Below are 15747 nucleotides of genomic sequence, written 5' to 3'. Positions count from 1 at the left end.
TCATGAGTTACATTACCAGTCATTTCCTCAGTAAGTGACTGCCTTTAACTGGAGCTATTTTCAATGTTTAGAGAGGCCAATTAGCACAGAAAAAAAATGGCAGAAGCTGTCGAAGTCTTATCTAAACGAAGTCCTTTGTGGCAGACTCGTGAAGTTTTTTTTTTTTTTGTGAATCGCTGAGGTAGATAACACCATGGACTTCCGGGGCAGTCTGTGCAAGAATGTATATTGAAAAAGAGCAATAGTAAAAATAAAATACTTTTGTAAGAGAAGAATCTTTTTAGGCCTTATTTAAAAAAAAAAAAAAAGGCATCCTTAAAGTCACATGTATTATGGGTATTGCTCCATTGCATCCATGTATATGCAAAATAATTTTTATTCCAGCTACGTTTCTGATAGACCTATTTGCAATACTACTAAAGAAGTTATTGGTGATTTCCAATGCTAGAAGGAGATATGATTTCCAAATAGCAATCTGCTGTCTTGCTTTTCAAAAGGCATACAGCACAGAAAGCAGCTTTCGGTTATTCAGTATTGTGTTTCTTCCCTTCAGGGATCAAGGTTATTTTCACATAATACAAATCGTTTTCTCAATCACTGAGTTTTTAAGTTCTAATTTGGTTTATTTGACTAAGATAGCTTTCACTTCGGACAAAACCTCCTGAAGATTTTGGAAGAGTCATTGCAATTACCGTGATTTTAGAAAATACCTTATACTTCCAGAGCTTTCAGAAGAAGTTTCATCATTTCCTTAGATTTATAGCCCCTTAATCACCCTGCGAAAGCACTACTGTTCAGAAACAAACTTCTGGAAGTCTCCCAGACCTGGGAACATTGATACTACATATCAGTGGTATTACTAAATAAAATTAGGAAAAATTCCTGTTTGCCATTCCCAATTTTACAAAGTTTCGTTTTGACAAGTGTTGCTCTAAAATAATTTTTTTTTTGAAATTCTTGTTCTCCCGATTTCTGTAAATCATTTTTCAGTTAAATCTAAATTCTGTCCGAATGAGATCTCATAGCAGTAGTTGACAACCATATCTGTCTCTTCTGTTTTCTTTCCTCAGTATGTCACGGTCGCTCTTAGTTGGTCTTGTTGATGGATATGAGTTACCATACGTTTATCTATTTTTCACTCTATAGAATGTGTTCCTTTATCAAATGGTATACTAACTTATGAGAATTAAGTATGAGCAACTGAAGTATCTTTTAGCATCTAACAGTCAGCACTTTAGCAGAAAGCAAAGATGTAAATAAATCCAAAACCAGTGGTTTTTTTCTCCAGCTTCCTTCTTTGTACCTCTTTATCATCATTTACAGTCTGTAACTAAGGGTCTAATTATAGGGGATTAGGTTGCTAAGCAAAAATCTAGTATTTTGGGAAACTTCTTGTTCATGGTACTTGTGAAAACCAATCCAAAACCATTTCCTAGTAGTGCATGTACTGTGTCAGTTAAACAAAATTTTGCACAATTAAGAAGCAGTTATTGCAAAACAAGTAGGCATTATGTCTGCTGTGCGTCTGACTCATCATCACTCACTCCATTTTCCTAATCTGGAAAGCAACTACTGACCTACAGTCTGCTTCCCTCCTTTGAAAAAAGCATTCTAAAACTGGACATGTTTTAGAATAGCATTAACACTATAGTTCTTTTATGGTTTCACTACAAATAATAACAATAAAGGCTTCCAGAAAAGCTTAGAAAAGACGGTCTTAGAATAATTGCACAATGACGCTCATGCAAAGCGTAAGAATTTTGTATGTGTCTGAATAAAGCAAGGATTGTTTAAGGATTGTCTCCCTTGTTTAAGGAGAAGTTCAGTCCTGAGCTTTCTTCAAAAAACTCACCACTTTCCAAATTTAAAGATTTTAATTGTTTTTAAATAGAAAAGGCTAGCTGGATATAGTTAATTTCTAGAATCAATAAGGCAGAGATTTTAGCAAACAAGAGTTTGAAACTGTAGTCTTAGCCATTCAACCACTGCTGTTTTGTCTGGGGTCAGCTTTGACCATGTCTTTGGCTTCATTCAAGAACCAGTTGTTTCTCACTTGAGATAATAAAAACATTTTCCTAATGAGGACGGTCTGGCAGTGGATCAGGTTACCCAGAGAGGTATGCAGTCTCCATCCTTGGAGGTTTTCAAGATCCAACTGGTAAAGCCCTGAGTGACCTGGTTGGAGTTCGCAGCTGGCCCTGCTTTGAGCAGGGGATTGGGCTGGGACCTCCTGAGCTCCCTTCCTGCCTGGGTGATGCTGTGGTCCTGTGAGTTGGTATGTGTGGGTAGAGCCCCCACAAATCCAGTGTGATTAGATGGAGGGACCAGGTAAATGTAACCTGAAGTTTCATTCACTTTCATCTGAATCTGATCTAATACGCTAGGTAAGGATGGCTGCGAGTATCAGAAGGGCTGTTATTAGCACGGGCCAACCCTCTGGGATAGAAATGTCTCCAGTGCCATTATGCAGGTGTCTGAACACCCGACATAGCAGCTGGGGAACTGCTATGCCAATCCCGTGCCACTGGGTGTCCTCATGTGGCCAACTACTTTGGTTTGGGGGCCCTTAGCAATGGCAGTATGTTGCAAAATGCTGAAACAAACAAAAAAAAAAAAAAAAGAAATTGGACCAGTATTTTATTAATCATTGGGGGTTGACCAATATAACATTTACTCATATCTAGTACATCACCTGCTGAGAAATCTAAGCATAAAAATAATTGCCATGAATATGAAATGTATGCTTCTCCTAATCAGCTTCAGTGAGGATTATATCCAAAGGCCTTTTTGCGGTCAGTCATAGAGCTTAATTGCTGTAGTTAATATTACAATTTAAAAAGGCCTGGAAGGAGAGCTGAATATTAGGCTCATGATAAATGATAATTATCACTTTGTGTAGATGGATGAAAAACATTTCTAATTAAATTATTCTTGTAACATAAATTAATAGTGTGATCTGGATAAAGTACTTCTGATTTCACATTTAGAATATTTCTAAGAGCACCAAGTTTGTGCTGGAATTTCAGTCTGCAGGTCAAATTGTCTTTTAAAAATACCTGGCTTTTCAATGAATGTAGCAGCTTGTCTCAGGTTTCTGCATTGAAGACGTTTTGCGGTAGTGGAATGGTTTAAACATCTCATGGAGAGTAAAATGGAATAATAAAAACTGCAACTAGCATGATCTCTTAGTTTTATCAGCATGGCGAAAGGGTGATCTGACAGGGATTCATAGTGTAACATTCACATTTTATTCCTGCATTAATTTCATCTCTGTCTGAGTTTTTTTGACGTGACATAAACCAGTAAGTATTCTTAAGTATCCTTTAAAAACAGAAAAGCTGATTAGCAGCTCTAGGGAAAGGAGTGAGATGGGCAGTGAAGATGCAGGTCATTGAGTTATGAGAGAGAAGAAAGTGTGAAAGTTGTTAAGAAGAATTACTCTATCTGCAAGCTGCCTGCGCTGTGTAAAAATTCGATGATTTTTGCATACCTTGCATTTCTTTCTCATTAGTAAGACCAGCAGTGAATAAAGTATACAGGAAAACTTAAAGATCTCAATTGAAGGCGGCAGGTTGCATTTTAAGAAGTGGACTATAGATCATGATTCTAAGCTGACCAGTAGCTTCATGGCCTAATATATGTGGTTTACATATGTTAGGTGTTGTCAGCAGCCCTTCCTAACAGGCCTCATTAGGTACAAATTTTAAGTTTTGAAAGCAACTATCCATGACTTCAGGAGGGTATTTTTGAAGGGTGTAAGACGGAGATAGATGACCGCTTTCTGTCAAAATATGATGGGAATTGTGTGTCAAAGCACTCTCTGTGCATGTGGAAAACTGTCCCTGAGGTTTTCTGCATGCATGCCCTCTTGTGTATGCAATACATTAGTGCTCACCGTATATCTCAAAATCTGGCACTACTGTATCTCTCTAAACATTGCATTAATCCATCTGGCTGTTACCATGGTAACAAGGCTCCCTACTGGTGACTGAAGAAGAGCTGAACCATTAAAACTAAATGTACATGGTTTAAAAATAAGTAACTAAGCTCACTTTGTGTAGCACTACAGAGATACCATGGATCGATGGTAGAAAATGGACTAACTATTATTTTCTGTGCATTCTTTTCATTCATGGTCACAGATCTGAAATGAAGCCTATTGCTGAAATGGTCTTCAAATCCAATCTTTGTTTGCTCACATTTATTCACTACATATTCTACAGAACTCAGGATTTAAAAATACAGATTTCTTCAGGAGAAGCTTACATATTCCATGGTACATATTTATCCCAGAGGGTGGAAAGATGAAATAAATAACTTAAAGATCCCAAAGCAGATTAGAAATGTTGCTGGATATTTCACTGCACATACTCTTTCTCTCTCCCTTCTGCGCTTGTAGCATTGCCAAAATAAGTAAAGTGCACAACTTTATTACAGAATCAATGTCTAACTGAGCACTGTTAGTTGGACATGAGATTTTTTGAGAACCGTAATATTGTGGAAACCCTGTCATGAAATACTGAACTGAACTTGATAAATCATTAGATGATGAATTTCCATTTTTCATTACAGTGGCGCCATGTATGCTATTAATGGTAGACTCAAGTGTATAATTCTATTAGACTATAGGGAGGCCGTTGGTTTTGGACCAGAAATAAAGCTTAAAACTATCCGTTGACATCTCATCCCCTTCTGTGCTCATTGTCCAATGCATTTTGTCCTCTAGAAAAATGCTGTATGTTTTCTTGACCTGCAGATTTTCTTTTCCAAACCTCTTTGCTCTCTTTGTAAGGTTACATTAACAGGTACAAAGTGCATAAAATGAGGGACTAGAGAAGAAACAGAAGTACTTAATTTTAGAATGCTTTGCTGCATTCACAGAGCTGAAAGAATGTTTAATTTTTTTATGTCAGGATTGACATCTCTTTGACATCTTGTTTAAACCATGGCCCTGATCTTATTATAAGTGAGGAGATAAAACAGCTCTGTGAGCTATCTGCCCCACGCAATGCTGGCTGGTTGGAAAGTCAGATGGGACATTTGTGTGTGTATGTGTGTGTGTGCGCATGCGTCTATGTGCACACATGATGGATGTATGTGTGTCAGGGAGATTTTGTTAAATCTGGTGTCCTACCGGGCGAAAACAGACACCTTGCGCTGTTAGAGGGAATATGAAGCCTTTGAAGATCTGGAAGGTCAGCCAGACCTACCTCGTAAAACAAATATGTAGAAGTGCTAGCAACCAGCCTAGGATATCTGATTCGCTGCTGACATTTAAAATGCTTTCAGTTCAGCAAGAGGTTGCAGGTGTGAAGGGAACAAACAAACCTCTTCTAGTGAAGAAGGCTGATCCCTTGAGCTGACAGAGAAGGGTACTGCTGCCTGATAGGAAGGAGGGCAAAGGGTTTTGGGGGGAGAAGGAGGAAAATGGAGTAATGACTGGGTGGGGTCTTCCTAGGTTTCTCTTTGACAGAAAATAAAATATTAGTTCTGAGTTTTTATACTTCATGGGTTGTGGCACTTATTGCACTGGTTGGAAGGAGACAGGACAACATGGTCTGGCCTCAGATATTTTTGGGGGTGTAAAAGTGGCACCTGGCCATACAGTGAGGAACTGGAGCCACAAAGACAATTTCTCAGTGTTCCTCTAGTTAGCTAAGTTTCCTGAGATTGTAAGGAGAAGTTTGCTGATTAATACAATCCATTCTGCTTTACCAAATGCTGAAACGGCAGTGTAGTGTGCTCCTCTGATAGACTGAATTTCAGTCAATTTATTATATGAAGGATTTTACAGTGCTGTCAGAGTTCTTAGGGATGGGAGGAACTTTGCTATTTAGTTATAAAGTTATACTTTTTAAATAACCTTTTAATCAAAGTGTAAAAGGTTGGATTAAAATTTAAAATTGAAAAGCCTTACATATTAAAATCTTTATTATTCCCTCTCTAACTCAAATTTGAAAAGAGAATATCTAGAAATATAAACAACAAGTATTTTTTTATGAGCCTAGAAATTACAAAATCTCTTTTTGATTTTTTTTTTTTAATTGAACATTAAAAGATCTGGACAAGTTCCTTTTCTCACTGAAGTGAATTCCTTTCTTTTTTGAAAACTCAAGCTTTTAAAAATATTCTTTCCTTCAAAACATACTGCTGTAATAAGAACTTGGTTCAAATCATGATCTAGCACAAGAGAATAACTCCTTTGCTTTCAGCAAAGTTGTATTTCTCTCTTCAGACTGTGTGGTACGTAAGTTCTCTCACTCTAGATAGGAGAAAATTGAGTATCTGTAGAGTGCACACTTCTGTGCTGCCCTTAGCATTTGGCTGATGTTCATGTAAGATGGACCATGCTCTGCTCCATTTTGGCCCTTAACTACTTAACAGAGACAAATGTTTCATGATCAAAGATTTTTTTTTCAAACAACACAGCACTTTGCTTTGCATATTTGGGTTTTGGCCATCTATATTTCTTGCTACAGCATTCCTACGTTTCTAGCTGTCTTATGTTGATGCCTTCTTATACTGCATATGCACATGAAAGTATCTGAGGCGCATGCTCGCTGAATAGTTGACCTGATAGATGCTGAGGATAACTAACAGGCACTTTCTAGACTCCAGGACCTACTTGGCTTCTTCCTGCCATAAGCAGAAACCTTGGTTTCTGCAGTATCTCCCAACACTGCAACCAGCACATTGCAGACAGGGGCCATTTTTCAAAGAAATTATAGAACTGAAGATCTTCCTTCTCTTCTTCCTCCCTTCGGTCTGATATGAAAAGCTCTTGGCCGCACTGGGGATTCAAAAGACAGTGGCCATGGCTCCCCAGCATTGTTGCAGAAACCTGGCATTCCAGCACTGGGTGATAAAGCTGTGGAGAATTGATCTGAATTGATCCAGTTCTTCTCTTTCACTGTTGAAACTGAAGAAGAGGGTAAAACGTCCACATGCAGCAGGCTACCAAGTTGTTATAGATAGTGCTATTAAGGGGGCAGTGGGTCTTGGCGAGGCTGGAGAGGGGAGTGCGGTCTTACCCACCAGCAGGATTGGGTGCTTTATTACTTGAACGCCATCCTCTTCAGTAGTTGTTCAGGCACCTTCTGACCTTCACCCCCGTGAGAACTTCACCCAAGGAGGAGCCACCTACCCTGTCAGCCCTTCAAGCAACAGAACCATCCAAACAGCTTCCAGCCTGAGCAGCCCTCGTTCATGGTGAGTGAAGTAACTGCCCCTCCACTGCAGTGATCTGCATAGCAACATCAGAGATGGGGACTTAACGTGTAAGCATTTGGCTTTATTTAATCTGAGGGGTTATTTATGTCCTACTGTCCTACTTATGAGATATATTTTTACATTCAGGTGTGCATATATTTTACAATGTGCTTTTATTTTAAGTTTTCTGCTCCCTCTCTTGGTAAGGGCTTGGAGAGCTCTTTGTACTTCCTTCCTCCCACCTCTCCAGCTGGCCTCCTAGAGAGGTCTGGCAGGGAACGTGGGCTGCTGCAGTCTGGAGGGGATATGGGGCAGGCAGGAAAGCAGCAAGATACTGCCTGAGAAAGTTTGGGTTTTGTTTTTCTATGAACTTTTTATGGCACAGGCCTGACCACTGGCCTTTGCAAAGAACACTCCTGAGACTGCCAGCTTCTCAGAGGTAGGAGTGGAATTAAGCTTACGAGGGGTTCAGGAGATGGAGAGTTATTTTATACTTTGGAAAGTGGGTGAAGGGGAGAGAGAAACTGGTGCTTTTCATGGCTTTGGAAAGAGGTGGGAAAAGGAAGCAAGGAGATTGGATTTTTTTGGTCTTTTTGTATATAGAGGGGCAGGAAACCCATGCTTTTGTCTTCTTGAGGAGGTACAGAGGAAGGAAGGAAATTAGTGCTTTTTCTGTCATGTATGGAGAGAAAGCTTCTGCCCTGTGAGCACTGGTTTTAGTGGATGTTAATTAAAGTAGTGCCTTTTCTGCCCTACAGACCCAGGTGCTGCTTGTGAGGCTATGCTGTTGGTAGCGCAAATCTGCCTGCTATCCCAGGGCTCAGGATTGATGGAGGCAGCAGCAGTGCTGAGGTGGATCTAGGTGGCCTGAAAGGCATAATCTGATGGCGCTAATCCACACTGAAGGGTTCACCAACCACCTCATACAGGGATGTTGTCAGATACAGCAGGTCCCAGGGATTCTCACAGGATGTGGGAAATTGGCATCCTCTGTATCCTGGAAGGCCCTTCTGCATGTGGTCAGCGAGCTGAGCGCACAGTCCATCATCACAAGGCTGTGTGTATGCAGGCTGGCCGACTATGGACGTTTCAGCTGAGGTAAAAAAGCTGCAGCGCCTCAGGTAAATACAGGCTCTGTGACTTTCCAGAAGCTGAGGTTCTGCAGAGGGGCAGAGAACGGCAGCTGCCTGCACCAGAGGACTAGAGAGTTGAAAGTGATAGTTTTTCTCTTAGTGTAATCATTAAGAACTATATGGACACAGCCTATGGGAGTGGGAATCTCATCTTTTGTTCCCTGCAGCTGAGGATTCCACACGAGGGAAAGAGCTGACTATTTTCAGCATTGCTGGAGCACATTATTTGCGGATAAAGGATTTGGAGAACGTCTCTGAAGATCTTAACTGAAAACAAACGCCCCCCCCCTCCCCCCATGGATTTGCTGAGGCTAAACAGGCAGCCCACCAGATGCATCCGGAGTACATGTAGGTGCCCAGAATGCTAATGCTGGATGACAGGCGCATCTCAGATGTGATCTCCTGTGTCCAAGGAGTCTCGACTTTTCACTGCTTATCCCAGATACAGAGCATTACATGGTCCCATGGGGAACTCTACTCTCCCAGGTGCAGAACCTTTCTCTAAGCCAAGAAGTATTGGTTAATGTCCTTGCAAAACTTTAAAAAAATCTTCTTTTCAAGTAAACTTAGAAGTTTCTGCAAGGTGTTGGGATGCAACATCTAGAGATGGCTTATGTGGCCCCATCCGTTGGAGTGTGGCAGACTCAGGCTGAGATGCTGTCGTGGCTTCTTGAGCTGTTGCACAAGGAACAGGTACAGTAGCAACTACAGCAAGCAAAGTAACAGCAGGTGTGGTATGTTTGTAGTGTATGATGCAAAGGTTAATGATGTGTGTTAGGTTTATTTTGAGCAGCGTGTTGTGGTTTGGTGTTGCGGTTAGAGCAGGCAAGGGTCTTGTGTAGTTGACAGGGTTGTGGTATGCTATGCAGACAAAAAAAGAGTGTAGGATGGATTTTACACTAAAATATGTTTCATCCAATATGAAGAAAGGATGAAACCTATCTGCTCAGGAAAGCCCTAGCTTTGACCTGCATACCCAAAGCGAAACTGCACCGATTTGCCTGACTCTGGGTGAGAGTCACAAAAAATGGAGGCTAAATTGGGTTCTCGTGAATCCCATGAGCTATTTCTTCATGCAACTAGTAACTTGCTTCTTGTTACATTCCTCGATGGAGGAATCCTTGCTGGTTGCAATTCCCTTTGAAAGGGGAGAAATGCAGGTTCCTATGCTTTCCCCTTACAAAATGTTCTTTCTGAGTAAGGTGTCCCTTAGAAATCACCTGGAGTTTCTCCAAGGGCAGTCAGTGATGCTGTCAGCCTTTTTTCCCTCCTCCTCCCCCCCCTCCTTTATGTCTTCAGCCCCTAATCCTCACCTCCGAGCAGCCACTTGAAGCTTCTTCCATAACTTTTCCGAGTATCTACCATCTCTGAGGCGTCCAGGGCTGATACTGTTTGCATGAAGGACTCTGAGGTTCCTCACTATAGGTATTTTGAAGGCTTCCTCCTTCTAAATATACCCCCACTTTATAAATAGCACATGTGAATATCTATTTCATAGATATTCAAAGATAGAGTCCCCTTTTATCTTTGCAATGAGATAAATTTACTAGTAATTGAAGTTCTTCAAGGTGATTTACACACACACACACACACACACATACATACATACATACATACATACATACATTTACCTCCTGTTCTCTTTCCTTCTGATGTTACCAGTCTCTTGAGATTTTGAGGCTAAGAAGCAATTGAATTGGGATGTTCCACTTCACATGCTCTGAGCTAGAGAGAAGGCAGGTCTGCGTGTACCCCAGTATTAGTCAAAGTGAAAAAATTTCTCTGCTCTCTACTTAAACACACCTGTGGTATGAATAAATATGTGGACTACACATCTGGAAGAACTATTGTTACTGGTAAGTAACGTCATTGTCTTTACATCAAATCAGAGTTTAATTTGTTCTCCTAACTTCATTTTCTTCTAAGTTAAGATTTTTTTGTCATATTCCTGCTACTGTTCACTCCTTCTAATCAAATAATATGTACAAATTCATAATGCTTCCAAGACTAAGCTTTGCATATTATTTATTGCATGAATAATTTTCTTTAGAATTTTGAATGGATTTTCTGGATTTGTTGGTTACAGTTTTATTGGTTTAAGATATAATTATGCCACAGGCCAGCATGTTCTCATCAGAATTCACTTATATGAATGCTAGTAGATTAGTATAAACTAATTCTGGGAAAATCCAGATTTATAAACTCATTCTCCTATTTGGGTGCAAAAAGCATATGTTCTGAAGTCTTTACAAGTCACTCTGTCAGAATCTTGGCCAAAACCTTGCCTTAATCTTACAAACAATCCCATGCTTTCTCTTATAAAAAAAAAAAGTAGCTCTTGAATTTTTGGAAGAATAATTACTAGTTAAAATAATTAATGGTAATAATCTTATAGGAAAAAATTGAAATACGTCTTACGAGGCCCACTTGAACATATTTGAAGAATGCAGACTTCAGAGAATACTTAAAAGTGACTCACTATTTTGACTGTGATATGAAATACACATTTCTGAATTGAAAACACATTTCCATCAGAAAATGCTGCAGCTGCCAATATAGGTAAATTTTAAGACCCTGATGTCATAAACAGGTACCTAGTCAGGCATAAGCTTTTGAGCAGAGCAAAGCCCATCCATTTAAGTGTTTGCAGAAATAAGGAAATGATTACTAAACACAAATAAACAAAAATAGAGGGGAAAAAAAGTGTTTTTGCTTTGTGCCTCTGACCACACTTGTGTACAATCAGTATCACATTTCTTTTGAGTGTCATACTTCCTTTCTCTACCGCAGTGTTGTCAGCCATATGATCCATGAGTCATATCTAATCCTTTGTATACGAAGCTCATTGAATATTCAGATTCTACAGAGTATAAATTATCATTTAAATGAAATAATTTTCTTATTCTGTTTGCTTGGGGGAGGGGAAAGAACCCAAGCTTTCCAAATCTGATATCTATTCAGTTCTTGCAGTGCTGCACCCCTGAGTCTGTCATGACTTATTGTCCCGAAAACAATAGCTCTGAGACACGTGAAGTGACCTGTTCTCCCTTATTCTTGTTGCTCATTGTTTTATGGTAGGAAGGTGGGAAAGAGCAAAGAGCAGGGTGGGTACGAAACCCAAGGGGAACATTGCTGTTTGCTGAAAGAAAGTGCATATAGGTTGACAGAGGATGGTTGTATAAGAGACAAAAACACAAGCTGAAGCAGGGAAAGAAGTAGGGGAGCAAAGGAAACGAATGAGAGAAAAGCAGTGATATAAGATTGAATCTTCCCGGTTAATGATGCTGAATTTTGACAATGAAGTATTAAAGAGATTTTCAAAAGCAGCTAGCTCCATTTTCAGGCAGCCTAGTTAAGTGTTTAATGATGCAAATAGCCCCCCTCTGGGATTCTCAGAAGTCTCCAATTGCCTAATTCCTCCAGGAAAACTATTTTATGTTACTATATATTTTGTGTTAATCTATACAAACACATCATGAACATGTTCCATGGACAGCAAAGGATGGCCCTGCTGTGAATTCTTGAAGTGTGTAGTCCTAAATGGTGAAACAACCTATGACTATAATTAAAAAGAAGGTTTTTCTCAAAATAAGTGTCACGCTCCTGCATGAGCAGGATGACATCACGTTCCTGCACTCCACTGCAGAACACAAGTTCCTGCTTTTCCATAGTCCTGTGAGGCTTCATGTGGCAGCAGAGAAGAAGGGTGAAGAGGCAGCAGGGAAACCCACAGAGCGGGGGGAGAAGGTTGTACATAAGATAAGCTTGAGCATATTTGAGCTTATTCTTTGGTCTACCAGAGCCCTTTCTGTAGCCCCAAGAATGAAATAGGAGGAAAAAAGAACATGTGTAAAAGGGATATTCTTTTAAGCAGGAGATATTATTTAAAGAGCTCTATCTCCAAACATTTTAATTGGTCAATTAAAATAATTGCAGCTGACAGCATCTCTTTAACTACATGACCATTTGTAGGTGTGTATTTTATTATTTTTTGTTTTGTTTCCTATGGGATGAACTTATGCAATTGTTTAGTGTGTCAGTCTGTCAGACTCTCCCTAAAGACAGATCTGGAACTTGTTCAGCTAAATAGGAAAGGGGTAGAAGTTTCAAATGTAATTAAGTTCTTTACAAGTTTCATGATAATAGGTATCACAATGGAGGAGAGAAAGGCAAATTAATGCCCACCCTGTGGGACAATGTGTTGGTCATTATATTTTACCGTCATGAGACGAGTCAGTAGGAGGTGGCTTGGGCTTAACTAATAGTTCACCATTACTAAAAGGGGAAGATCCTGCTCTCGCTTCCCTTTCTGTCTTCAAGCTGTGTGTTGCCTCCTCTCCCTTTTTGCCAGCTCTTGCACCTAAGGGAGGCCTCCATGAGCTGATGTGTTGAGCCTGAAGTTCAGTGGCAGCCTACACTGATCTGCGGGCCACTGAGTGCTCCCATCCTTGTCCCCTGCCCTTCCCTACCCCCTTCCTTGGGCACTGGGTTCCTGCTCCTCCCTCCTCCCCGGCCTAGATGCTTTGCAAAGCACAGCACAAAGCCTCTTCACAAAGCCATTTCAGCATGCTAAAATGGCAGAAAATTAACTCGGGGTGGGGAAAAAAAGTGAAGAGTTTCCTGCCGATGCTTTTGTGCCAGGACGGGTCAGCAAAAGCTCTGATGAGCAGGGCAGAGACTGCAAGAGAAAGGGTGGAAGGGTCTGAGTAAAGGAAAGGACAGGACAGCAGCACGCTGTCGCCATGAGTTTAGGAGAGGGGAAAGGGTAAGGGAGACCTTCCTTTGATGATAGTGAGCTCCTCGGCCATTTTATTTAACTTCACTTTGGGTCACTTGGCAGCAGCCAGCTGGACGGTCTGTATGCGTACAGCTCCTGATTAGCTACAGTGTATGATTCCTCCCTCACGTGGGGAGTGTCATGTGGCCCGTGGGGGACAACGGGGCTATTGCGATGCAGAAAGGAAATCCAGTTTCATTTCTTCTATTGCTCACATAGCCACTTGTGTTAATATTAATTGTATACTTGGCATTGTACTAAACAAAAGAAAATGAGGCCTGTCTCAATAGTAAAGAGTTTACGGTCAGTAAAAGAGAGACCTAGAAATCAGAAAGCAGATGTGCTACGAAGGTGGGTATGACCTAATGATCATGTGTTTATTTCTCTGAAATTATAAGCTCATTTCCTGTACATATTGTAGAAAAAAATGTGGTTTTAAAGAGGAAGTTGAGTGAAGAAAAAGTAACGCGTCAGTGAACTGGAATTAGGATAAAGCTCTATGAACCAAGGTAATCAAGAATCAGTAATATGGATGTTTGACCTTCAATTAAATATATAGAAAATTCTGTATGAGGCAGATCAACCGAATGATGCTGTTCTGCATCAAGCAGTGATGAATACAAGGTTGTTCACAGGGGGGCAAAACACAAACCACAATTCACTCAACTGTTTGAGCAATACTATACTAATACATTATATAAAACTGAGGAAAATTATTTCCTGGCTCCAGTGAGTGAATGTTTTACATGCTCCAAGATGGATAGCATTGACAATTTTGTTTTTTTTTTCTTACATAGCTGTACTTCCCAAACCTTTTCCTTTGGTCAGCTTGTGTTCTATATGAGCTTCCCAGAACGAAAGATTTTCTTCTTTCCTTCACTCAAATTAGAGCAAGAGAAGAGGAATGTTAAATAGGGTTAAAATACCACAGTGGTGACATCACACAATGCTTGTGTTTATTTTTTCAGTTTAAATCATAAGAATTTGAGACTGTTTTCTCCTGAACTTTGGAAGCAGTCATTGATCACGGGAGCATGCCCATTTCTGAAAATTTCTGGACTTTGAATGCATTTTAAGGAGAAATCCCATCTTATTCTGCTGGAGTAAATGAAAATATCCATAGGTTTTAATTTCTGTCCAAAGCAGTGAAGCTGTATTTTAAGAAATCAAGGTCGTAAGTTGGAAAACTATAGAATCTGGAATATTTCTATACGATTAAGTCATTTCAGACTTCTAAGTTATAAACCCACTATGTTTCTACTGATTCAAAACAGGAAAAAAATCCAACCATGAGATATGGTTTTATCAAGAAGTGGAGAAACATAAATACAAAATTTGATTCTGTTCTCCAGAGTGCGCCAGGGAAAAGTTTCCTTACCTGCTTCGGCGCACTTAATTCGCCCGCCACAGAAAAGAGTCTGTAACGCTTTGTTGGAAGGCTATAGAATAAAAGTCCAGTCATGTTCCTCTTGCAAAAGCAGGACTGAAAAAACACTTAGAAGCTTTTTGGACCTACTTGAGCAGATCATGTTGTAGTAATGAAAACCTCTGATTAATTTTGCATGCTTTGGAGATTGATTCTGGCATGCATTCTCACTCTCTCTTCTTTTTCTGCTGTGTTCTCCAGTGTTTAATATTATCCAGTCTTTAAGAGTTACTGCACTGACAATTTTAAAATCAACTGTTCTAAGCTGGACAATTTTCTCTGAGGCTATGGCTGCCCAACTGAACAAGAAAGCTATCGTTACAGAAGAGGTCAGTGCTGCTGATGCTAAAATTGTGCAAATAAAATAACTTTTTTTTTGGTTTTGCCCAGAAAGCTGAAAATGAAATTATGTGATCCAAAAAATGTAGTTTCATTTTGAGAGACTGTTAAGAATCATTTAAACAAAATTAAGCTCAAACTTTTATATAAAATGTCATTAAAGTTAGAAAGCTGAAATATTTAGTTTCTTGGGGGAGTAATAGGAAAAAAAAAACTTTTATTCTGAAGCTATTTGCCAACTTTTATAAAATATAATAATATTTCTAGTTTACCCAAAACATTTTTGAAAGGAAATGGGGTACTTTCACAAAACTTTAGTTTGTATCAGTAAGACTCTAAACTGATGGCTCATTGGCAAAACAGTGGCAGAGAGAGAGATTACTTCTAAGCAGTGGCAGAGAAAAAGGAGGAGAAAAATTTTTGGTTGGGAAAAAAGTGTACTGTAGAAAACTTGATATATGTAAATACTGCTGACTGCAAACTGGCATATGTGGTGTGCTTATGTAGTATACAGCAAGTGTGGATCTCCAGAGCTTCTTTCCAAGTCTGGCATGACAACAATATTATCACTAATTTGTTTGATTTTTTTTTTTTTTTGCTTGCTTTTCAAAATTAATTGTGGAAAAACGTGGAAAATGTGTCCACAATAATGCCTTGCTTTCTTTCAGCCTGTGAGGATATTAGAAGATCTTTCAGTTTGATAATTATCACTCCCCCCCCTTTTTTTTTGGTTGAAAGTAAAAGCAATTGGTTTGGCAATGTAGGACATGTGGAGTACAGATATCTCTTGTACAAAATGCTGTAATTTCCTAGTTTGTGTTTATTTAATCACTTGTATGCTTTGTCTGATATGCTTACGACAT

The 15747-nt window shown here is 39.6% G+C and overlaps 1 protein-coding gene across 1 annotated transcript in view; it reads left to right on the top strand.

Annotated features, from left to right (window-relative positions):
- The window catches only part of ZDHHC14 (zinc finger DHHC-type palmitoyltransferase 14), a 148047-nt gene that overhangs the window by 1444 nt on the left and 130856 nt on the right, over positions 1 to 15747 (top strand). The window lies entirely within an intron of this gene.

This window comes from Struthio camelus, chromosome 3 (assembly GCF_040807025.1).
Source record: "Struthio camelus isolate bStrCam1 chromosome 3, bStrCam1.hap1, whole genome shotgun sequence".
NCBI classification, from domain to species: Eukaryota; Metazoa; Chordata; class Aves; order Struthioniformes; family Struthionidae; genus Struthio; species Struthio camelus.
The sequence above is the reverse complement of the archived record's forward strand: the minus strand, read 5'-3'. Positions and strand labels throughout refer to the sequence as shown.